This window comes from Castor canadensis, chromosome 3, assembly GCF_047511655.1.
Source record: "Castor canadensis chromosome 3, mCasCan1.hap1v2, whole genome shotgun sequence".
NCBI lineage: Eukaryota > Metazoa > Chordata > Mammalia > Rodentia > Castoridae > Castor > Castor canadensis.
The window spans coordinates 199,549,690-199,573,814 of record NC_133388.1 but is presented as its reverse complement, the minus strand read 5'-3'; the positions used below and the strand labels follow the sequence as shown (position 1 = coordinate 199,573,814).

General features: G+C 45.5%; 1 protein-coding gene and 1 pseudogene across 4 annotated transcripts in view; both read left to right on the top strand.

The window, feature by feature from the left end:
• Positions 1-24,125, top strand: part of Arhgap39 (Rho GTPase activating protein 39) — a 105,833-nt gene that overhangs the window by 17,241 nt on the left and 64,467 nt on the right. The window contains exon 1 of one of the 4 annotated variants that reach the window (XM_074069474.1): positions 10,449-22,667. The exons of the other annotated variants lie outside the window; for them this stretch is intronic. The gene's annotated coding sequence lies outside the window, so the exon portion shown is untranslated. Of the gene's footprint in view, positions 1-10,448; positions 22,668-24,125 lie in introns of those variants that run through there. 4 annotated transcript variants of the gene reach the window in all.
• The window catches only part of LOC109691177 (mitochondrial pyruvate carrier 2 pseudogene), a 16,556-nt pseudogene continuing 14,983 nt past the window's right edge, over positions 22,553-24,125 (top strand).

Sequence of the window (24,125 nt, the reverse complement as noted above, 5' to 3'; positions counted from 1 at the left end):
TTGTGGGAGTGTCCAGACACCATTGTGGTGCTCCTGTTCTTCCTTCAGCTGTGAGTTGTGCCAGACGTGGACAATTTATATGCTGGTCATTTCTGCAGCTGGGAGGCCAGAGCCTACTGTTTGGCCCTGATATGATGGCTCTTTGCTGAGCTACAGACTCTGCGATTGATGGGGGCTCTGGGCCTCTCTCTGCTATTTAGTTCATTGTAGGGTGGGAGTGCAGAGTTCTGGCCCTGTCTAGGGTCTGTTTTGTAGTTTACATTATATCATGTAGTTCCTCTGCTTAAAACACTTTAATGGCTTTTGTACTGAGGACAAAATTAATAATCTTAACATTTTCTCTGAGCCTTCTGAGTTCTGTGGCAACACTAGGGCTGCCTTCTCCACCCCTAGTCCCTTCCCCCTTTAGTCCCAAAAGCTCCTACCTCTCAGGGGTGGGCTCTTTCTCCTCTCTGAGGTCTCAGCTTGGAGATGAGGTCATTCTTATCTTTAATTCTGTGTAGGTCCTTCCTGCTATTCTTCCCCATAGGACTACTTTTTATAGAAATTACCAGAATTTATAATTATATATTTACTTTTTACTTTTTTCTTGCTTTTAACGTGTAAGGGCAGGGACCATGTCAGTTTTGGTTACCATTCTCCACCAGGGCCTGGTACAATGCTAGCACATAAACACAGAAGAGAGATTTTTTTGCATAAATTGATAAATGCATAAATAGAAAAGAAATATAGTAGATCCTTGATATTTGGGGGTATGTGGTTCCAAAGAGACCACCATTGAGGAAAAATCAGCTCAGTGCTGTACTGTGAGTGCTTGATTCATTTTTTTTCCCATCAAGCTGCAATTTCCACTCAAGACATGCCATCTTTCAACAAATCTAATATTTTCACTATATCACTTACATTAAGCACATTCATTTTTATCTTGCTTTTTGGCTATCATTTGCTTTTGGGGAAGCATATTTTCACAAAATTAAGGACAGGGAAACATTCAGAAGCTCACATAATAATTTAAACTCAACTGATGATAATACAGAATTGACTGAATCTCTGTACTGTATAGTGGGTGCGTGGGAATTTAAAATTTTTTGTTTATTTATTTTTTTTCAGTACCGAGGTTTGAACTCAGGGCTTCATGCTTGTTGCTTGAGCCCACCCCCAGCCCTTTTTTACTTTGGTTATTTTGGAGAGATAGGGTCTCGCTTTTTGCCCTGGCCTGGAATGTGGTCCTATTTATGCTTCCCACAGTAGCTGGGGAAGTGAGGGCCACCACACCCAGCTATTGGTCGAGAGGATCTCATGAGCTTTTTGGCTGGGCTGGGCTGGAACCTCCGGCCTTCCAAATAGCAAGGATTATATAGGCATGAGCCAGTGCCTGACTCTTTTTGAAATTACTCTTGATTTTTCTTTTTACTTATTTTTTATTTGTTTTGACTGTGATTGGTCAAAACTACATGTAATAAATCTGAGGGAAAGGCAGGCTTTTTGTAGTAGAGGACTTATTGAGTGCCATCAGGAATGCAAGAGATACTGCCAGTTACCACTGTATACAATCAAAAGCATTTGAATGATGGAAATAGTGCTTAATAGAAAGTCAAAGGTGAGAGGCCCATGTAGGATGGGTGTGGCTTAAAGGATGGTTTTGATTAGAAAGAGTGGAGAGAAAGGTGTCCTCAGGTGGGGAACAGGCATCCAGGTATGAGTGAGGCCTGGCAAATGAAAGGCACAATTAGGGAACTGTTAATAAAGTAACATTGTGGGAACAGAGGAGGATGGGTGAGCCTGTCTGGAGCAGGATGGTGTATGCTCTGGGTATGTTCTGGATCTATGCTATCCCACCAGTGCAACATAAATGTTAATTAGTTTTAATTAAATAGCCACAGTGAGAAGTGGTTGCTGTATTAAACAGAGTAGTTTCAGAAAGTGCTGGTATAAGGAGTATCTCCTTATTTTGGGGTACAACTGAATGTTTATCATGATAAAAGTGTTGAGACTTTGACTGACCTTTAGGAGATTCTTGAATCTGGTCATAAGGGTGAGATGGGACTGGGGAAGGGAAGACAGTAAGAGGGAATATGGCCTTGTGTATGCCAGAGGTTGTTGAGGTTAGGGAAATAGGTGGCCACAGAGCTGTTCCCAAGGTGCCCTGGGCAGGAAGGACAGAGTAGAGACCTGGGCTGGGCCAGAGGAGAATGAAGAGCATTCTGATCATTGCCCCTGGAAGCAGAGTATTGTGTAATGTGGATAGAAATAGTAATCTATGCAAGTGTATTTGGTGACTGGGAAAAGTGATTTGAGGAGGCACCTGGCATTTGGGAAAGAAGTGTTTGAGGTAGAGGTTTTGACTAGCCACTGAGAGATTATAGTGTAAACTGTGGGGACAGAACAAGAAGTTCAAAGGTCAAGGTGTAGAAGGAAAAGAGCTGTGGGGTTATCCTGCATGGGAGGGGAACATGAGCAACTGGATCCATTCAGGTGGCCAAGAAAGAGGCTGGGAGGGAGCAGGACAGTGAGTTCAGCAGCATGGGGAGCATTAAAGCCAGTGAGTCAGGTCCAAGGATTTGGAGAAGACTATCTCTGAATAGTCTGTCTGATCTGATGCCCAATGATGTACCCTAGAAATGTCCTTCAGTGAAGCTTGAGTGTGGCACATGGACTTACCAGTAACACTTGTCTCTCCACTCGTAACAGAGGCCTACGGGATGGAAAAGCACTTAGCTTCAGGGGTGTTTTGCTGTGAGCCAAGCAGGTCTCAGTGGAAATGTAAAGTTGAACTTTGTGAATTTGCAGCCTGTGGCTCAAAAATCTGCTAAAAATAATTTCACATGATTACATCTGATGGTGTAAAGAAGCATTCTCCACCTCAGCACAGGCAGTAGTGCCTGGTAATCCTCATCTCCTTTGCTATGTCAGTGTGTTTTGGCTGGGTGTCCTTTAACTGTCCCTCTGCATGGTTCTGGTTGTCTAGTTGCCTGCTACTGCAACTGTAATAATGTCCTTTACAAATGTGTGATTTATTAATCACTCTTGTGTTGGAAGAGGCTGAGATGGAGCATTGCATTTACTCAGTTTACTGGGGAGTGCTCTTGGGGTCAGTGCTGAAGAGAGTGGAGCTGGGACATCTCACAACATTGACTATCCGCTCCATTAGCAAATATTTTCCCAGTATTCAAATTAATACTTAATGTTTCTGACTTTTTGCATATATAATCATTTTGTTTCTCCTTTTTGAATCTGTATGCCTTTTATATATTTTATCCTGCCTCATTGCACTAAGGACCTGTAGCAAAATGCCATACGGAATGGTAAGGGAGGCATGTTGTCTTCCACTGTTTGTATAGTGGAAAGTAGCGTATTTTTGTGTATATACCCTGTCAGGTTGAGGAGGCTTCTTCTACTCTCATTTTATTAACAAGGAATGGTGAGCTGGGTACCGTGACTCACACTTGTAACCCTAGCTTTTGAGAGGCAGAGATAGGGGGATTAAGGTTCAAGGCCAGTCCAGGCAAATAGTTCGTGAAACCCTATCTTGAAAATACCCAACACAAAAAAAGGAGGGCTGGCAGAATGGCTCAAGTGCCTAGGAAGTATGAGGCCCTGAGTTCAAACACCTGCCTAGGAAGTATGAGGCCCTGAGTTCAAACCCCAGTACTGCCAAAAAGAAAAAAAAATAGCTGCACAAAAAAAGAGCTGGCAGAGTGGCTCAAGTGATAAAGTGCCTGTATAGCACACATAAGTGTTTTGAGTTCAAATCCTAGGACCACCAAAAAAAAAAAAGTGTGAGACTCCCATCTCAACAGAAAAAGGCTGGACATGGTGGCACCCACCTGTTATCCTAGTGACAGTGGGAAGTATAAACTATGAGGATCCTGGTCTAGGCCAGTCTGAGCAAAAAGTATGAGACTTATCTCCAAAATAACCAGAGCAAAAAGGGCTGGCAGTGTGACTGAAGTGGTAGGGTACCTGCCCAACAAGCATGAAGCCCAAAATTCAAACTCCAGCACCACAGAAACAAACAAATAAATAAAAATAGACTAAACAGTGATTTCTCTGCCTTTGTTGTGATAGCCTGGCATTCTTTCTCAGTCTGTTCAAATGGTGGATTGATTTTGATGTTGACCCAATTCTGCAGTTTTGGGACAAACTCCACTTGGGTATGGACTGTTACTTTTATTACTGTATCCAACTTACTAACAGTTTCATGATGAATATTGGTCTGTTGTGGGGTTTTTGTTTTTGTTTTTGTTTTTGTTTTTTTGTACTATCTGATTTTGATCTTACTATATTGGCTTCATAAAATAAGTTGAGAAAGTATAATTTTTAGAGATGTTTGATAGAATTCATCTCAGCCTGCAGTTTTCTTTATGGGAAGATTTTAAACCCTAAATTCAATTTCTTTAATAGGTACATTGACTATTGAAGTTACCTCTTTCTTGATGGGTGATCTTTGGTAGTTCTGTTGTTCAAGGAATTTGTTTCATCTAATTTGTTTAATCATTTTACAGATTTCAATTAACATGGATTGATGGAGTACCAATGTTTCTTTTTTGCAGTATGGGGTTTGAAACTCAGGGCTTTGCAGTTACGAGACAGATGCTCTGCCATACAGTTCCAATCTTACGAAGTTTAAATTTTTCTCTCTCTTTTCAATTCTGTAGTTTCTTTTTCCTTTTCTTTAATTTTTAAATTTTATTTTTGAGTTATCATACATTAATAATACAAGGGGACGTCACTGTGATATGTGTACCTTGAACAAGTTCACTCCCTCCACTATATTTCCATTCCTCCTTTCCCTCCTTCCCTCATAGTTTATTTTTTCATGTGTTTGAAACTGTTATTTAGACCATATGCTTTTAGGATTGTTATTTTTTTTGTGTTTGTGGTGTAGTGAGCTTTCCTCCTGACCTAACTGGGGGCAACTGGAGATACAGAAAGGACAAATGGTAGAAGACAGACATGCAGAAAGGTGGGTCCAGATGTGCTGAGTGCTCAAATGGAGACGAACAACAGCTTGTTGCTTCTTTTCTCTAATAACTCTTCTTGTACTTTGCTTCTTTTCACTTATTCTTTAAAACCTTACTTCTAAAGTCTTTCTTCTTTTCTGTTCTTTAAAGTCTCTTGCCTTAGACTCACACTATCCCATGTTTTCTTTAGCTTTTCCTTAGCATAATCTCTCGTAGAGTCTTGGCCCTCAGACTTGCACTGTCCCATGGTTCCTCTAATCTCTAGCATAACTGCAGCCCACCAATCAATCAATCCCCATCAAAAACCCCATGTCCTCCTTCAGTGAGTCTTTTATACCCAGTGGTAAACAAGGAGGTGGAGCAACAGTTTTCGGGGAGGGGTGTGACATTGTAACAGGAGAAACCTGTGTTCCTATTTCTCTGAACATAAACAACTTAGGAAAAGCAGCTATGCTGCATTTTGCCTCTCACTCTCTTCTGTGGCTGGGATTGTGCCAAACTCAGCCTGTAGATCATTGAGCACAACTATGCTTATGTCACATTCTCATAGGCTTCTCATAATCCACTCCCCACACTGTGGTACTAGAGTTTAAACCCAGAGCCTCACACTCCCTAGGCAGGTGCTCTACTACTTGAGCCATGCCCCCAGCCCTTTTTGGTTCAGTTAAATTTTCAGATAGGTTTTCACACTTTTGCCCAGGGCCAGACTTTGACCGTAGTCCTTTTACTTCTACCTCCTGCATAGCTGGAATGACAGGCATGAGCCACCACTCCCAGCCTGTTCTTTGAAATGGGATGTTTCTGCCAGTGTTGGCCTCAAAGCATGATCGTGCTGATGTGTCTCTTGAATAGCTAGGATTGCAGACATGAGCCAGACTGCTCCCTGCTCAGCAGGTTGCCCACTGTGAGGCATGTCCTTACACCATGGACTAAAAAGGCACTCAGGCAGAGCTGGGAAGTGGGGTTGACCTTGAGTGTTTCTCCTTCTGGAGACCCTAGTTCTGGACTGCCTGTCTTCAGAGACCCCAGATTTCACATGAGTTTGGACGACTTTGGGTAGTTACAGCTAGAGGTTGAGTGTGTTCCCAGGTTTGACTGGAGCTCTAGCTTTCTGCATCAGGGGTCTTAGCTGCAGACTTGGTGAGAGTGAGGAGGTCAGCACTGGTTTTCCTAGAGTCTCTGGTGGTTGTCATTGTGGGTTTTAGGACAGATGCTGGACTTCATCCTGTTGTTGATGCAGTAGCTTTGTCTGAGGGCCCCGCATGGTGCTGTAGTTGCTGGTTGGTGCACTGCTTCTTTACTATCTGCAGTTCCTGTGGGTTCCTGTTGATGCTTCTTGCCATAGTTTCTTTTTTGTCTATCAGTGGTTTTTCTCTCTAGCCACATGTTAAAATCACTGTGAGAACTTGAAAAATCAGACCATCTCTCAGTTACTCTGGAGGAAAGACAGTAGAGATTAGTCTTCCAATTCGATTCACTTGCATATGTCGCTTCAGTGTCAAAGATTTTGTCTGGAGCTGTGTTGCAGGGTGGTTGCCTTGTGGTAGGTCCCTGGTGAGCTATCTAGTCATGCTGAGTAGCAGTTGAATGAGGGGACAGAGGAACTTTAGTTTTTGTTCTTTGTTCTCAGACCAGCAGTACCCTGTAGCCAAACCAGGTTTGTGCCCATCTCTGGTGTAGGGCCCCATCCTACCCATCTTAACCATCTCTAGGTTTGTTTTCTTCCAGTAGCACTGCTCAGCCTGTGTGTGGTCCTCCTCTCAAGAGTGCTACTCTGAACTCTTTCTTTCCTTGCTTCCTATTCAGGGATGGCTCCTCAATGACTGGGTACTCCTCCATTTTCTTGGTCTCTGTTTTCTTCTTCACTTGGCTAGGGCCACCTCTTGTTAGGATGAATTCTAGTTCCTCAAGTCTACTTCTTTTTACTTCCCTCCTAAGCTGCCCTGCATGGACCTAGGCGCCACCCCCCCCCCACACACACACATACACCCACTGCTTCCAATTCTGCCCTGAGACTGCCTGTTCCTTGCCTTCCTTCCCTAGCAATAGAGCCAAAGAGCACTTAACCCTTCATTCCCAAGTCTCTGACAGAGAAGGCTGCAGACTCCTGGGCCTTTGTTTCTTTCTTGCTTGTTTTGAGCTTCTTGCCACCTCTGGTCACTTCGTCATACCTGAGCCATGGAACATGCTTGAGGTCACAAGGACTCTCTGCTTCTCTTCTCTCAAAGAGGAACTCTCACTGGCAAGGGCCTGATCCCTGGGCCTGGTGACTTCCCTGGTCTAGCTTACAACCTGGCCTTGGGATCCTCCTGAGACCCGTTGGGTGCATGTGTGGCTCCTAGCCCTCCGTTTGGCACCATACCTGGCTCTCATTCCTCTCCACAAATTCACAATATTGCCCTGTGTCTCACTGGACACTTCTTAGTCTTTGAGTGGTCTAAGGTTGTTCTCAGAGTGCTGTTTTGTTTTTGTTTTTATCAGGAGTAACCAGTGTCTGTTTTCCTGTGAGGTGGGGTGAGGAGTGGGCAGCTTTGGGCTCTTGAGATCCTCCTGGAGGGACACCCTTGGTGAACACTGTGAAGACCACTAATGGTCTCTGTCTGTGTTAGTTACTTTTTCATGGCTGTGACAAAATATCTGAGCAAATCAATTTAAAATATGAGAGCTTTATTTTGGCTCATAATTTTAGGATTTTCAGTCCATAGTGGGATGGCTACATAGCTTTTAGGCCTGTGGCATGGTCAGAAACATCATGGTGGAAGGGTGTGGTGGAGGAAAGCTGCTTATCTCATCATGGCAGCCAGGAAGCAAAGAGAGGGGGAGCATTGGGGTGGGGGGGGAAAGAGCTAGGGATAAAAAATACTCTTCAAAAGCACACCCCCAATAACCTCCAACCAGTCCCCACCATCTAATAGTTCATTAAAGTCAGAGCTCTCATGATTCAATCAACTCTCATTAATGCCAGCTCTAGGGACCAAGCCTTCACCACATATCCATACCATAACAATGTCTGTAGCAGTCCATTCTAGGGTGTCATGCCGATTATTCACTTAGACATTTTGTTCTTAGACCCAAGCCTTTCAAGTAGGTTTTTACAAAGACATTTATTTTAGCTTTTAATCACATTAACTCAGGCACATACTGTACCACCCAGCTGCTTGTGAACAAGGTTTCACCACCTCTGCCTGCTATTCCCACCCCTCCATTGGCCCCAGAGGCAGCCAGTTCCACTCTGTCTCTTTCTGTTTCTTCTGATTCCTTATGTTTTAGATTTGTTTTCTTCACACTTCTTTTAAACACTTGGTTTTTGGATATTGATACTTCAGAGGATTGAAAAAGAGCAGCAAGCAAGCCTGTCTGCATTGCAGGTTCTCTACCCTGCTGCTCTGGGTCTCTGCCTCTCCCAGTGTCCCTCCTGCTGACAGTACCTCATCTTCACTTATCTCAGGGCATGTCTGCATGCTTCCTATGCATTCTTCCCACTGAACACCTTTGTGCTGGAGGTGTAGCTCAAGTGGTAGAGTGCCTACTTAGCAAGTACATAGCCCTGAGTTCAAACTCTAGTACCACCAAAAACAAAAAACAGAACAAAACAAAAAAACCACTAAACGCATCTGAGACTTTTTCCCTCTTGGCATAGAAGAATGTCTGTGCCCTGTTCAGCTGCCTGTCCTTGCTGGTGCATGTCTAGGTGTGGTCAGGTGGGCCAGGATGGATGTGCAGCTCCAGGGTGTATCCCATAAGGTAGAAGTGTTGGCCAGGGGTTGTGGCATGGACAACAGGGTGTTACAGAGTTGGGTGTGTCCTTTCATGACACAGCAACAGTCCAGAAGGGGAGTCAGGTTGTAACCCCAGTGACTTCTGTAAGCTTCACCATCCTACTGGCTGTCTCCCATCTTGTTAGCAGTTCTGGACTTGTGCTGGCAGCCACTTTAGTATGACTTTCCCAGGAACAAACATCTGTGGTCCAGGATCTCTGGCTCTGATTCCTGATAGCACACCTGGCTTTTGGACAGTTTTAGTTAAGAGAATGAGAGCCCCACACATCCTTCTCTTCATGGCCTATTTTCAGCTTGTCTGTGAGGTTGATGTTCCCAACCTCACAGTTTCTTAAGAAACTGCCAAGCTACTTTCCAAAATGGCTTTATCATTTTGTTCTCAGTGCCAGTCTGAGAGCCCCTGTTTCCCCATGTCCTACCCAGCACTTTTCTTTTCCTTTTGAGTCTAGCCATCCTAGCAGGTGTGAGGTGGTGTCTGATTGTGGATTTGATTTACCTTTCCTTGAAGATCAGTGATACTGAGCGTCTTTTCATTTGCCTGTTGTCTATTTATATTAATCTTGTTTGGAGAGATATTGAGATCTTTTGTCCAGTTTTTAATTTAGTTGGTTTTTTTTTCTCATTACTGAGTTGTAAATTTAGGTTCTTTATTGGATATGTGATTTGCAGAGATTTTCTTCCTGTCTGTGACTTATCTTTTCACTTTCTTTTTTTTTTCGTGGGACTGGGGCTTAAACTCAGGGTTTTGCACTTGCAAAGCAGGTGCTCTGCTGCTTGAGCCATACCTTCAGTCCATTTTGCTCTGGTTATTTTGGTGATGGGGGATGGGATCTCTTGAAATATTTCCCCAGGCTGGCCTCAAACCTCAATTCTCCTGACCTCAGCCTCCCAAGTAACTAGGATTACTTTTTGTTGTTGTTGTTGTTGCAGTACTGCTGATCGAACTGAGGTCCTCATGCATGCTAGGCAAACATTCAACCACTGACCTACATCCGCAGATCCTTTTTCTTCTTCCCTCCCTCCCTTCCTTCCTTCCTTCCTTTCCTTTCTTTTTCTCTCTCTCCCTCTTTCCCCCTCTCCTCTCTCCTCCCTCCCTTCCTTCCACACCTTATGGGATTCTCATCTCTCCTAACATCTGTTGAGAAAACACTGCTCTTCGCTGCAGTACTCCCTTGTCCCAAGTCCTTTGTGAGAGTGCCCTGAGGACCATAGTGGTCATAGATGGAGCAATAGTCAAGTGACTGCTTGTTGGAGCTTGTTTGTGTTTAGAGTCCCTGCCTCTGGGAGGACATCTCCCTTCATCTGCCTTTTGGAAGGCAGGGTTTTGATATTTTCTCCATGACACTTGTGATGTATTCTGTAGAGGGCAAGTGTTAAGGTATTTCTCATGTCATGTCAATAATGCATTCTTGAAAATCAGACAGTCTGCATGAAAATGGGGCAAAACAATAACTCATCATGTGTTGATCCAACCAGTGTCCTAAGGTGTAACCAAAATACTGTGAAACACTTTATAGAAGAAACAGGCTATTGTGTTGGTATGAAACATTTGCTGCTGCTTGTCTCGTCCAGAGACCTCACGTGTCTGTGGAGTTGGAGTGGCACATCTTCTGCTTATACTCTTATGTGATTGTGACTTTTCCAATTTTGTGCTTGGAATGCAACTTGAAGTTTTTTCTTACAAGTTGATTTTTTTTTTTTACATAAATACAAAATGTGCCCTATGGCCATTGACAGAATGCATATTGGAAAAATCATATGATATATGAACTTGCAAACTGTCAGAAACCAAAAGTGTTCTACCAGCACGTTAGCCATGGAGATGCCTGTGTGGTACACATGAGTTTGCAACTCTGATGTTACTAGATGATGACTTAAGAGGTTATTTCTTTTGTATGTTGAAAGAATTTGTGTGATAGAAATGAAATTTAAACTCATGCAAAGACAGGTCTGGAGTCCAATCCAATTCAATTTTTTATGCTGTCAGTAATTTTTTTTTTTTTGGAGATAGAGTCTTGCTATGTAGCCCAGGCTACCCTTGAACTCGAAATTCTCCTGTCTTAGCCTTCTGAGTACTGGGTTCACTGGTGTGTGCTACCAGGCCTGGCATGTAAATAGTTAAAGTATATTAGTTTCCAGGTAAGGGTGGCAGATTGGACATAGGTGAGCACTTTCACTCTCTCCCCAAACATGCTAAATGAACACTAAAATGACATTGTAAAACATCACACTCACAAGAGTAGATGAAATGGAAGAGAGACAATAGCAATGAGGTTTTAGGAGCCGGGAAGCTGGGGAAATTGGCAGTTAACTAACAGATCTGAGGTGGCTGGATTCTGTGTTGGCACTGATAAAAGCTGAGGACAAAGCCTGTGTGTGCTCTGGGACAATCAGAAGCTGTAAATAGAGCTGGAGGTATGGTGCAAGCCCCGAGTTCCAACCCTAGTATCACAAAAAAAAATATATATATATATATATACACACACACACACATATGCTCTAGGAACTTAAAACCATAAGGGAATTGTATGCACATATGAATAAAACAAAAATTAAAAAAAAAAAACTATAAGGGAGAGACCACAAAGATAAGCAGAAGACAAGAGGTTAACAGCAGCCATCAGGAAGATGTGACCAAGTAGAACATGTAGGAAAGGTTACAGCTGGAACTTTAAAATTTTCCATCAGCAGGTTAACTGTCTAGTCATTCATAGTAGAGAGAGACTTTGTGAACTGACTGGAAGAAATTTATCAGGAGTATAGCAAAGAGGGTTAATGTGGCATGAGCTGTGACAGGGAAGCTGACTGAGATGTGGAGGATCAAACATCATACTTTAAGGCACATTTGATTCAGTTCCAGAAGGGGAAATTGGAATGGAGAAGAGCTGTTGACTGAAGAGTATTATGGAACTGATTTGAATTCAGAGATGATGGAAATACAGTTTAGGTAGCCCCTTATCTGTGGGGCTACATTCCAAGACTCCTGTAGGTGCCTAAAATTGTTACATTACTGCTGTGCAGCAGTAACAAACACGTAATGGTCCTGAAAGCAAGAGTAGCAATGCTGGAAATTCAGATGTGCCAAAGGAAGGCCATAAAATGCTTCCTTTAAGAGAGAAGGTGGAAGTTCTTGACATACGGAAAGAAATAAAAATGTATACATGCACAGATTTAATGTCTTTTCCATCTTAACTAAGCACGTATCACACAATGTGGTCATAACTTTTGCAGTGTGAAATGCAACAGCAAGTCCAGCATAGATTTGTTTCTCCTTCACAACTTCACAAATAGAAGAGTTATTACCATATATCTTAGCAACCTCAATATACAGTTTTATTTCTTTCCTTATGTCAAGTACTTTCACTTTCTCAGTTAAAGGAAGCACTTTATGGCTTTTCTTTGGCACATCTGAATTTCCAGCATCGCTACTTCTGCTTTCGGGATCATTACGTGTTTGTTACTGCTGCATAGCTGTGCAGAGCTGATGTATGATGTTGTCTCTGGGCAAGTATGCTCACTAGCTGGTATTTACAGTCGACCTGAACCACTGTCCTTTTGCTTATACTACGAGTGAAGCTGTGGCACTTACAAAAACTGCATGTAAACACTGTAAATTTTTAATTGTTCTGTGAGCAAAGCCTACTCATAGTTGAACCCTGGCATTATTACATCATCCAAAATAAACCACTTTTATCACCAGTTAAACTCACTTGTCTGTTTTTGAAAGACTCAAGCAGTGCACAGTTGGTGTCTTACTTCTGAAGCACCCTGTAGAACTCCCTGCATCACAGCCACCCGCAGAGTTCTCTGGTGCTATTGGCATTGGTTACATTGTTACTGCAGGTTAATATTCCGTGTTCTGAAGGGCATGAAACTATGTGTGTCCCAGGGCAGGGCATGGGGGAGGTAGAGCTTGAGGTAGCTCTACAGGTAGGCAGGTTCTGTGGTCAGGGTGTGGGCTTTTGGTCCTTTCTTGAGTTTAGGGCCTTTGTGCTTAGCTGTGACTAGTGTGGGTGCAAGTAGCTGGCACTAGCTGGCTCCCACAGCAACCCATTGAGAAGCTGAGGCAGGAGGGGTGGCATCCTGATGACTGGTGCTGTGCTGTGCTGGTGGCCTGTGCTCATTCTGCCCTGCCAAGTGCAAGGAGACTGATGTGGGCCCAGAATCTGACAACCTGGAATCTGTGTAGAAGGTTAGGCCTAAAATGACAGCAAAGGTAGCCATTATATGGCTGCAGGGAGCTGTGTAAGAAAGTTGAACTTTGAAGGGTGATTTTGCCATTAAAACAGGGTGGACAAAGAGACCATGTGTCAGGGGCAGCTGAAAGCATTGTGCTGGCTTCATACTTGCCAGCCTTTGATTAGTGAAAGAGAAGGAAGCTAAGAAAAATGATCCTAAGACTTTAGGTCAGCATTGCAAGTGTTAGTGGCATTTGGGGGCATATGGGAGGAAGCAGGAGAGCATCTGTGATGCTCTGATGACCAGTAATGGGTGCGGTTGAAGAGAGCCCTGTCACGGGGCTCTGGGAGGCAGCAGGCTGGAATGTGAGGGCATGAGCTGCAAGTAGGGTGGGTGAGTAGGGCCTGTGGTGCTCACAGGGCCACACCCAGGCTGTGGGAGGAGACAAAGGAGAGTCTGGGCTCCCAGAGGAGGACAGCCCTGGACAATGTGAGGAGAGTCTGCATCAAGCCAAGGGGTCAGGAAGCTGCAAGATAGAAGATAAAAGTGACCGTTGCCTTGACTAGAGAACATTCCTGGTGACCACACTGCTTTCAGGGAGGATTGGGGACATCTTTACAAGGACATGTCCTGGGTACAAGGCCCTGAGTAGACTAGAGGCATAGCTGCTATGGCACGAAAAGCTTCTATCGCTGAAGACAACTTTATTCTTGATTTCTTCTAAACTTCAATTTTACAAGCTGTTTTGCTTTCCCTTGTCTGCAGGCTTCTTCCCTCAAAATTGTTTCAGCCCAAGTGAGGTACATACATTGTGTTCATTTATCTTTTTCAGATTTCAGGTGGAGAGGCAGCTGCTTCTGTCCTGTGCTGATTTGAGATTGAATTTAAGATTCAATGAAGGGCTGGGATGTAGCTCGGTGGTACAGAGCTTGCCTAGCATGCGTGAGGCCCTGGGTTCGATCCCAGCACCAAAAAAGAAAAGACAAAAAAAAAAAAAGATTCAGTGAAGCTGGGTGTGGTGGTGCACACCTGTGATCCTAGCCACTTGGAAGGCTTAGGCAGGAGGATTGAGGGTTCAAGGCCAGCCTGGGCTACAAAGTGAGATCCCCTTTTAAGATTTTGTCTTATGGCCCTTACTATGTACGAGTACTTTAATCAAAGTCTGAGTTGAACATGGAACTTGATGAAATTAATAATTAACTACAAAGCTTTTAGCTTCAAATGAGAAATGGCTGGTGTTTGAAATGCTGGGAAGACTTACTGAGTTGGACACATAGTTCTCATCCTCAAATGAAAAATAAGTTTAAAATGTCATAATTGTGAAACACAAGTGATGGAATATTATTCATTATTTAACTTATTAAATTTCTAATTCTGGATTTATAAGAAATGTGCCCAAGATTTATGAAAGTATCAGTGCACGCAGCCTTAGGCACAACACAAGTTGAATGGGCAGTGTGTGGCTTGCCCACATGTAGCCGGGTACCAGAGCCCTCACTCAGTACATGATGCCTCCTGAGAAGATGGCCCTCTTGAGAGAGTAGCTGGCCAGTGATAGGCCTGCCACCCTATCTGGGAGAGACCTAAGTACCTGCTGCCAAAGTTCCTTGTAGCCCACCAGAGTGGGGAATGTGGTTGTTGGACCTGGGCCTGGTGCTCTGCCATAGCCCAGCTCATTATGTGCCTTGCTTCTGTGGTTCTGAGAACAAGTGCATGCTCTCATCAGCACTTGTAGCTCCTGCATATGCACAGAGTATGCGTGCCTCCAGGTTGTGATGAAGTAGTGGGGGTTGGTGATGGCAGGCAGTTGCAGTACAACCAGAAGAGGCCTGAGCCAGGGCCAGCTGAATCAGCGACCAAATGATGATCACAGGCTCTGCAGTCTCTTGGTAGTGGTGGTGGCGCACACTTGGTAAAACTCCACAGGAACCATTGAATGATCCAATTACAGGGTGGGTTTTGAGGTACACAAATTACACATCAGTAAGGCTGTTTTAAAGACAAGCTTACCAGGATACAACTGGCTTTTAGAGGTGTGAGATAAGAGGAAGCAGCATCTCTCTCCAGAGATCAGAAGCCCAGGAGGCAGAATCTTTCACAGGGAAGAACAAGAGCCAGGCCACAGGGTTTGCATAATCCCTACAGGCTCAAGATCAATGGCATCAGCTTCCCTAAAGTGGAGATGGAAGACAGTTGGTCAAAGGCTCTCTGAAGAGTGGTTGAAAACTTTGGATTTTGTCCCTTGCACCCTGGCATTGGGCTCTGGTTTGGGTGTGTCTGTGGGGAGGATCCAGCCAGCCCAGGAAAATCAGAGTTGCTTAAATGGGTGCCTCAGAGATGTGGAGTCAAGCAGGAGACAGACCTGCTTGTAGAAGGTAGAGACTGTGAAGGGATATGGGGAGTGTCTTCAGTGTGAAAGATATCCCATCCATGAAACAAACCTGGGTCCAATGAGGGCAGGAATGCTCAGAACAGAAAAGCTGTTGATAGCTACAGATGGGAGAATAGGAGTAAGAAACTTGGGAGGGATGGAATCTTGGAGAGAGAGGAGCCAAGAAAGAGACAGGAAGCAGGGGTAGCCCTGCTGCCATAACACTGCTGGTAACTTACAGATAGTAGCAGCGCATACCTTGCAGTCTGGAGGCTATAAGTCATGATTACAGCCTGTCCTCAGTATGCAGAAGGTGGGAAACGAGTCCTGGTGATCAGTCACCACCCGGGCGTTCCACCTCTTCACACAAACTCAAACATTGGGTTTCAGGTTCCAGCGTGTGAATTTTAGGGGTTGCACATCAAAACCATAGCAGATAGGAAATGAAATGAAAAGCAAAGCTGAGTATCTCAGTAAGTGGAATTCTGGAAAAAGGATGGAGAAAATGGAGGGGCCAAAAAGGATGGAGAAAATGTAGTACAGATGTTGAGGAGGAAGAAATGCAGAGAATTGTGATTGAACCCAGGCATCGAAGACCAGCTATCTCCCAGCTCGAACACATGTTTTCTACTTGGCTTCTTCACGAGGACTGCCTTCAAGCATAGCTGGAAACAGATGTCAAGTAGCCTTTCTACATTTTTCATTTCTGCTTTTTTTTTTTTTTTTTTGTAATTTTCTTCCCAGTGGGGACAAACATGCTGTACTACTACTATGGGCTCCAGTCTCATCTTGGTGGGAGAGGGTTTGTTGGCCTGGCCTGGTGCTGTGTCCAGTCAAGTACTGGCAGTGGTCTCAACGGAGAGGTGCTTCATAGAGGAGGAGGGAGGCCAGGGAAGCTTGCCAGGCAGAGAAGCCCAGCAAGAACAGGAGGTATTCTGGAACTAGAAGACAGACATCTGGTCTGTGAGGTGAGGTTTAAGGGGTCAACCTTGTGAGATTCAGTTGTAAGGAAATGGGATGATTTTTGTAAAGCCCACGCTGAATGTCATGTGGTATACACTAAGCGCTTAGTAGATGAAGCCGCTGGGGCAAGGCTAGTTGGTTATGTTTATGTGACCATGTACTTGGTCGAGGCTGCTCATGGTGGATTCTATATTTCCTTATCTCTTCCCCTCTATTCATGTGAACTTGTCTGTTGGGATGATTACTATTTTATGTAGGATATTTTTACTATGATTTATTCCTTTGTCCAAACCCAACAGTGTGTCCTATAGTGTCTATTAGTACCATAGCCAATGGGTCTGAACCATGTAAAGTTAGTCTGTCTAGCAGATTGGTGTGGTAAGTAGATGAACTTCAGTGTGGCTTATCACAATGGCTTTGTGTTACTGCTGGTTTGATGGAAAGGTAGCTTTGCTTTGGCAGCAGCTACCTCCCAAAGAGGCCTGGTCCTGTGTGCAGCCTGAGACCATCCTACAGGTTCTCAGGGCCCCTCACACCTTTGAGCCCTGCACTAGGCCTTTACTGCGACACCCAGAGTGGCTGTGTCTGCAGAGGCTGCTGCTCCTTCTCTGGCACAACCCTGCCTTTCTTCCTTTTGCATCTAGCACTCTGTTTTCATGATGGCAGATGACTGATTCAGGCTCCAGTTTTCTCACTGGCTCTCAGTTCTTTGCTGGCTAGGAGCTTTTTGTGTATCTGTCTGCCCACTTGCCCAGCTTACTCTTTGTTCCTGAATCTGGTAGGGGCAATTGAGCAGGGAGCCCGGCTGGGTGGCTCCAGTCCTTTGACATTTGTTGGGAACTTGTTTTATGCCTGGGATGTGGCCAGTTTCAGAAATGTTCCATGAGCAGCTGAAAGAATCAGTTTGTCCTGCTTCCTGGGTATAGTGTTCTGCTCACCCACCAGATATAGCCTGGCCAGTTGGGTTGCAGTCTCCTGCTGCCACAGATGTTATGTCTATTTCTTCTTGGACTTCAGTCCCTTTGCTTTCTGTAAGACTGTGTACCAGGTCTGGAGTCCCCTTGTCATCTGTGTGGAGGAGGCCTCTGCGAGCACTGACAGAACTGCCCAGCTGTTTTCCACTCATGACTTTCTGAATTTCATATCCTTGTGTTGTTTTTTCTTTTTGGGGTTCAAACCGAGGGCCTCACAAATGCTAAGCAAGTTCTGTTACTGAGCTACATCCCCAATCCTTCCCCTTATGTCTGAGGTATATGTCTGTTGTAAGAGCATATGAACTTCTGCATTGCTCAATGAGGGGGATATGTTCTGAGACATGTCATTAGATGATCTTGTCCTGTGAACATCACAGAGTAATCTTGATCAACCAGAACAGCCAGTGTTGCCAGCTGATTTGGCCCTAGGGGGCTGCTGTCAGCGTATGGTGCACAACTCTATTTGGATCTTTAAAAATCTCATCTGAGATTGTAGACTCATACCTATAATCCTAGTTACTTGAGACTCAGAGATCAGGCAGATTGTGATGCCAGGCAGGCTGGGCAAATAGTTCATAAGACCCTCTCATGAAAACCCCCAACACAGGGCTGACGGAGTGGTGGTAAAGCATCTGCCTAACAAGCTTGAAGCCCTGAGTTCAAACCCTAGTACCACCAAAACAAACCAAAAAACCAAAAACCTCACTTGACCACTTCTGTTATAGCAGACCATTGATCACTTTATAGTTAATATAATTATTATACTGCATTTGAACTTTTTTCTGCAGTCTTACTTTGAACTCCATTTTTCCTGTCACTTTAGAGACAAGTTTCCTTTTTTCTTTCTTTCTTGATTTCTTTTAATTATTTTTTCTTTCTTTCTCCACTATAAATTAGAATTTACTAACTTGGCTTCCGTAGTGGTTGTCCTGGATATTTTAACATACAAAATTTATTTATTGAAATCTAAAATTCAGCTAGGCATGGTGGTACATACCTGTAATCCTAGCACTTGGGAAGCTGAGGTAGGAGGATGACAAATTGCAGGCCAGCCGGGCTATATAAAGAGACCCTGTCGCAAAAAAAAAAAAATCTAAAATAAAATTCATTCACATATTTTTTTTTGCCCTCCTCAAACACCTCAGCCTTAGAACCTTCAACTCTGACTGTCTTAGCCATGCTATAACCATGTTTGCATCTCCCTGACTTCTAGGGCAAGGCTGTGATTGGGGCTTCTCATGAACCCTTAGGGCAGGATAGTGGTTCTCCTTCCTGCCCACCATAGGTCCTCCCAGGTGTGGCTGCAGGGATTCCTTCCCTGCTTTTCTCAAAGCAGTGAATACATGTCAGTTGCAGGGCATATCCCTCCGAGGATCTCAGTGATCCCCTCTTTTGTCCTGGTAATGATTGGTTTTTTCCCTCTTGGGCTCTGAATGGCTTGCGAGTTCCTCACACTTGTTTCTGTCCAGTACCACTGCCTGCTGCCTCATTTTTCTCCAGAGGGTGGGTCAAAGCCATCTTGTTCAGTCTTCCAACAACTCAAGTGTTCTCTCTAAAATCACTGACTTCCAGTCTGAAAGTGGAGCAGGGCTCCAATCAGGGCTGACTTCTTTCCTGGCCCTTTCTGGAGCTTCCTGGTTGGTAGAGCAGTGTTTTTGGAAATCTCCACTTCTGTTACCTGTGGGGATTCAGCCTCAGACTGGTCCAAAGGCTTCACAGAAGAAAGCCTCTTGGCAAGGGGTCTCCTGAGAGTGGGCTCACTATGGAGTAGGAGGACACATTTCTCAACACCATCATCAGTGACTGGAAGTGATTCCTCCAGGCAGCAGAAGGTGGTGTGGCCTCAGCTTTCCTGTGGGGCGTGTCTGCTATCAATGGTTGTGAGTTTGCAGATCTCCATCTCTGTGTTTTCTTTTTGCGTTCCTGCGGCTTCATCTTTTTCTTTCCTGTGCTCTGTGGGATAGATACACATTTCTTCTTCCTTTTACTTTTCCTGTGGAGTGGATTATTTTCAAGATGGCCTTCATGTTGCACCAAACATTAACTCTCAGTCTTCCTGACTGAACCGTTCTCACCCAGGGACTTCTGAGAAAGATGAGCATCCTGGGCTGCTCCCCAAACTGAACTCACCATCTCTTTGTCTAGATCTGTGGTTGTTTTATTCCTTACAAAAACTAGAAAAGAGCTTTCTGTCTGTGGTAGTCGTATTTACCCAGACCTTCTCCAGCAGTAGAGACCTGGAAGGGCTCTGGCGGGAGGCTGCATGGTTGCTCATGTACTTGGATCAGACTTTCCCTCCTATTTCTGAGAGGCACCATGCTGACCTTGGAACACTCTCACTGATAGTCATTTTCTTTTCTTTCCTTTTTGTTTTTTTAATGGTACTGGGGTTTGGACTCAGGGCCTACACCTTGAGGTACTCCACCAGCCCTTTTTGTGATTTTTTTTTTTCGAGATAGGGTCTTTCAGAACTGCTTGGCCAGGCTGGCTTTGAATCTTGATCTTCCTGATCTCTGCCTCCTGAGTAGCTAGGATTACAGGTGTAAGCTACTGGCACCCAGCTACTGGTAGTCATTTTCTGGTGCTTGTCTCTAGTGCCTTTCCTGGGTGACTTGCATGGGTTTTTCTGCTTCTGGGAAGTAGCATGCTTTGCATTTGGAAAATACCTGTTGCTTGTGAGCCTCGGGGCTGCCGAGCACTTGACAGTGGGTGGTTTCTATGGGAGAGCACAGAGGTTGGCTAGGAAGGCCTCCAGGCAGGCTGTGGCCCCTGTGGATCGGCTTAGAGTGGGTGTTCAGGCACTACACAGGGTTGCTCCCAAAGGCAGGAAGACTGTGCTATGGTACTTCAGGCACACGGTCGAGGGCCACCATGGTGGCAGCGAGGGCCAGCTGGTGGGGGCTTGGTGGTGAACCAGCTCCTTTGTAAAGCAGGCCTGGTTGTGACCAAAGCTTCCTTGGGGTGGTTTCTGATTCTGGCATTTTCAGGTGCTGCTCAGTCTCTAGGTCCTCCCCCTGGAAAGCAGGAAGGACTGTGGTGATGGCTTTGGTCTTTTCTACTCAGCTTACCCCAGGGAATAGTGGCCACCTTGTTGGACACCCACAAGAGTGCTGCTGGTCAGTAACACAGCTCCTTTCCTGCCCTTATGGTCACAGTCAGATCCTGGGTCCTCTGTGCAGATGTGGAGTTGGTGTGGAAGATGGCTTAGGCAGTGCCTGGCAGTACAGTATGATGTGCAGCTTACTCGATGGTGGGCTTCTCCACATAGAGGCTGTGTGCTGACACACACATGTGCTCACCCACCCACCAGCCCTGGAGATGGCTGGGAGGGGCCTTTCCATGTGCGGACATTGCTGGCACCAAGAGCAGATTGCTGCTTCCAGGGCTCGTTTTCCAAACAGACCCTGTCAGGAGCAGCACAGAGCGTCCTCTGTTCCAGAGCTCCGCGTAGGAAGTTGGAATGGAGAACCTTCTCGCCCACTCATGACCGGAACTTTCTGCAGAGAAGGATGGGAGGAGCAGCAGCCACCATAGGGGTGGGGGCAGTCATGAGGCCCTGGTGCCAGGTGGCATCTTGCGTGTTCCCTGGGTCTCAGGCTGCTGTGGCCAAACCTGCCCTTATACCTGGGAAGTGTAGCAGCCAAGCTGTGGTGGGATCCACTGGGACAGGTCCTGTTCTGGGTTCCTTGCATATCTTACCTGCCATCTGTCCTGGCATCTGCACAGGTCAGTGGCCCTGTTCTGCTCCTCTGCCAGGCCAGTGAAAGGGCATGGCTAGGACTGTGCCCTGAACGGTTGTATAAGATGTGGTGGGCACCCAGCAAAGGGCAGTTGCTGTGGAGTGACACGGTTCATTCCTGCCCTTGTGTTCCCCCTACTATATGCCAGGCACCCTTCAAGAAGTGGGACAGAGGGAGCTATGAGACAGTCACTGCCTTCCTCAGCAGGCTTCCATACAGGCTGGGGTCCTAAACGGGGAGTGTAGAATGAAACATTCCAGTACAGAGGCATGGGAGCACCAGACATCCTGGGACACCCCTGGCACAGGAGTGCCCAACCCTGGCACCCTCTGAGTAAACACCCATCCCTCCTCACAGGAAAAAAGGTGCTGGGCTCTGGGACTGCTGGTGGGTCAACCTCTTCAGGGCGTCTCTTTGTCCTGGCCAAGCAAGGACAGTTGTTCACGGACAGTGAAGGGAGACTGGTTTTGGCTGGTCCCCAGGGTGTGCTAACAGTGCAGGACAGACTGTCCAGCCTTGCTTAAGGCCAGTCTACCAAGTGCTGGGCCCAGGGAGGCCTTAGCTTGAAAATAGAACTTTAAAGTGAACACAGACGACAAAAGCAGAGTATAAGACTGTACCGAAAGGAATAAACGGCACTGTGAGTTCAGCCTATGTACAGGAGAAATGTTCATATTCCAACATTAAGAAAGCACATGCTCACATTAGATTATAAAACTGTGTTTACCTCCTCCTGTTTGTTTGTTTTTATCTTTTTAGCTTCTCTTCGTTTTTGTTTTGAGACAGGGACTCACTATGTAACCCAGACTAGCCTTGAACTCTCCATCCTGCCTCATCTTCCTGAGTACAGGTGTGTGCCACCACACTTGTCCTTTTTTCAGATTCTCATACTTTTTTTTTTTCCTGGTGGCACTGGGGTTTGAACTCAAGGCCTCAGCTTGCTAGGCCAGCACTCTTAATGCTTGAGCCACTCCACCATTCCAGTTTCTCATACTTTTAAAAGGTTCCACCTCCCTGCCCCACTCTGGACTTGGTGGGTTTTCTCTAAGGGCCCAGTTACGAGCAGAGTGTAATGACCAGGGTGCTGAGTCTGTTGTGGCCATTATCCTCGGGCATCTGTCCTGGCTCTCAGTATTGCTGGGCAGGCTCTTCCTGACTCCCAGGAGCAAGTGACAGGTGAGAAAAAAGGCCAGTATCAACATTCAAAAGGGCTTCTATGAAGACAGTGCTAGGGTTTGAACTCAGGACCTACACCTTGAGCTACTCCACCAGCTCTTATCAAGATAGGGTCTCACGAACTATTTGCCCGGACTGGCTCTGAACCTTGATCCTCCTGATCTCTGCCGCCTGAGCAACTGGGGTTACAGGTGTGAGCCATGGCACCTGGAGGCCATTTTGCTTTAAAACAGTGTTGACCAAGCTACCATACCATCTGGCACTGAGGACAGTGTGAGTGGAAGACATTGTTCTTCAGAGAGTTTCAAATAGTCCTCTTGTAAAGAAGACTAATAAGAAACATGTTGTATCTGTACCATGTCACCAGGTGCTCTCGTTCCTTCATAGGCCCCAAGTCACTGGCATCATGTCGTCCCCAGCTGGACCCTGGCTCATGAAGCCCCTACATCTTCACCTGGGGCTGTCCCCATGCCAAGGATGCCCGAAGGAGCAGTTCAGTGATGGGAATTCCACCTCACGGGGTCAGCAAAAAGCCACCCTGGAGTGTGGCTTAGGTGTTGGCTTGGAGGAGGCTGAGGGAGGAGTGGCCAGCAGCCCAGAGCAGAATCTGTGATGTGCAGGGCAAGTGCTGAGCTACCACTCCCTTTTCTCATTCCTCTCTCAGTGTCCAGCTGCAGTGAGCCATTCTCCTTCAGAATTTCCTTTGGGAAGCCTGTCTAGGTCACAGGCCACGTCTGTATAGGCCACAAGCCAATGTGGGTGGGTGAGAGACTGCCCTGCTGGTCGGGTCTGTATCCTGACCATCTTAGGACTATTATGTACAAAGTCCCCACATGTGGCACCAGCACCATGGCCTGATGGCAGATATGCAGGTGTCTGGCCAGTGACACTGCAGTCAGAAATTCTTGTGTGTGGCAATGAGGTGGCTCCAGCCACACTCCTTTCTGAGGTCCTCCTTTACTCTTCTCAGGAAAAGTTTTATTTTTTTTTTTTATTATTCATATGTGCATACAAGGCTTGGGTCATTTCTCCCCCCTGCCCCCACCCGCTCCCTTACCCCCCATGCTGCCCCCTCCCTCTTCCCCCCTGCCCCCTCAATACCCAGCAGAAACTATTTTGCCCTTATTTCTAATTTCATTGTTGAGAGAGTATAAGCCATAATGGGAAGGGACATGGGTTTTTGCTGGTTGAGATAAGGATAGCTATACAGGGAGTTGACTCACATTAATTTCCTGTGTGTGTGTGTTACCTTCTAGGTTAATTCTTTTTGATCTCACCTTTTCTCTAGTTCCTGGTCCCCTTTTCCTATTGGCCTCAGTTGCTTTTAAGGTATCTGCTTTAGTGTCTCTGCATTAAGGGCAACAAATGCTAGCTAATTTTTTAGGTGTCTTACCTATCCTCACCCCTCCCTTGTGTGCTCTCGATTTTATCATGTGCTCAAAGTCCAATCCCCTTGTTGTGTTTGCCCTTGATCTAATGTCCACACATGAGGGAGAACATAGGATTTTTGGTCTTTTGGGCCAGGCTAACCTCACTCAGAATGATGTTCTCCAATTCCATCCATTTACCAGCGAATGATAACATTTCGTTCTTCTTCATGGCTGCATAAAATTCCATTGTGTATAGATACCACATTTTCTTAATCCATTCGTCAGTGGTGGGGCATCTTGGCTGTTTCCATAACTTGGCTATTGTGAATAGTGCCGCAATAAACATGGGTGTGCAGGTGCCTCTGGAGTAACTTGTGTCACAGTCTTTTGGGTATATCCCCAAGAGTGGTATTGCTGGATCAAATGGTAGATCAATGTCTAGCTTTTTAAGTAGCCTCCAAATTTTTTTCCAGAGTGGTTGTGCTAGTTTACATTCCCACCAACAGTGTAAGAGGGTTCCTTTTTCCCCCGCATCCTCTCCAACACCTGTTGTTGGTGGTGTTGCTGATGGCTATTCTAACAGGGGTGAGGTGGAATCTTAGTGTGGTT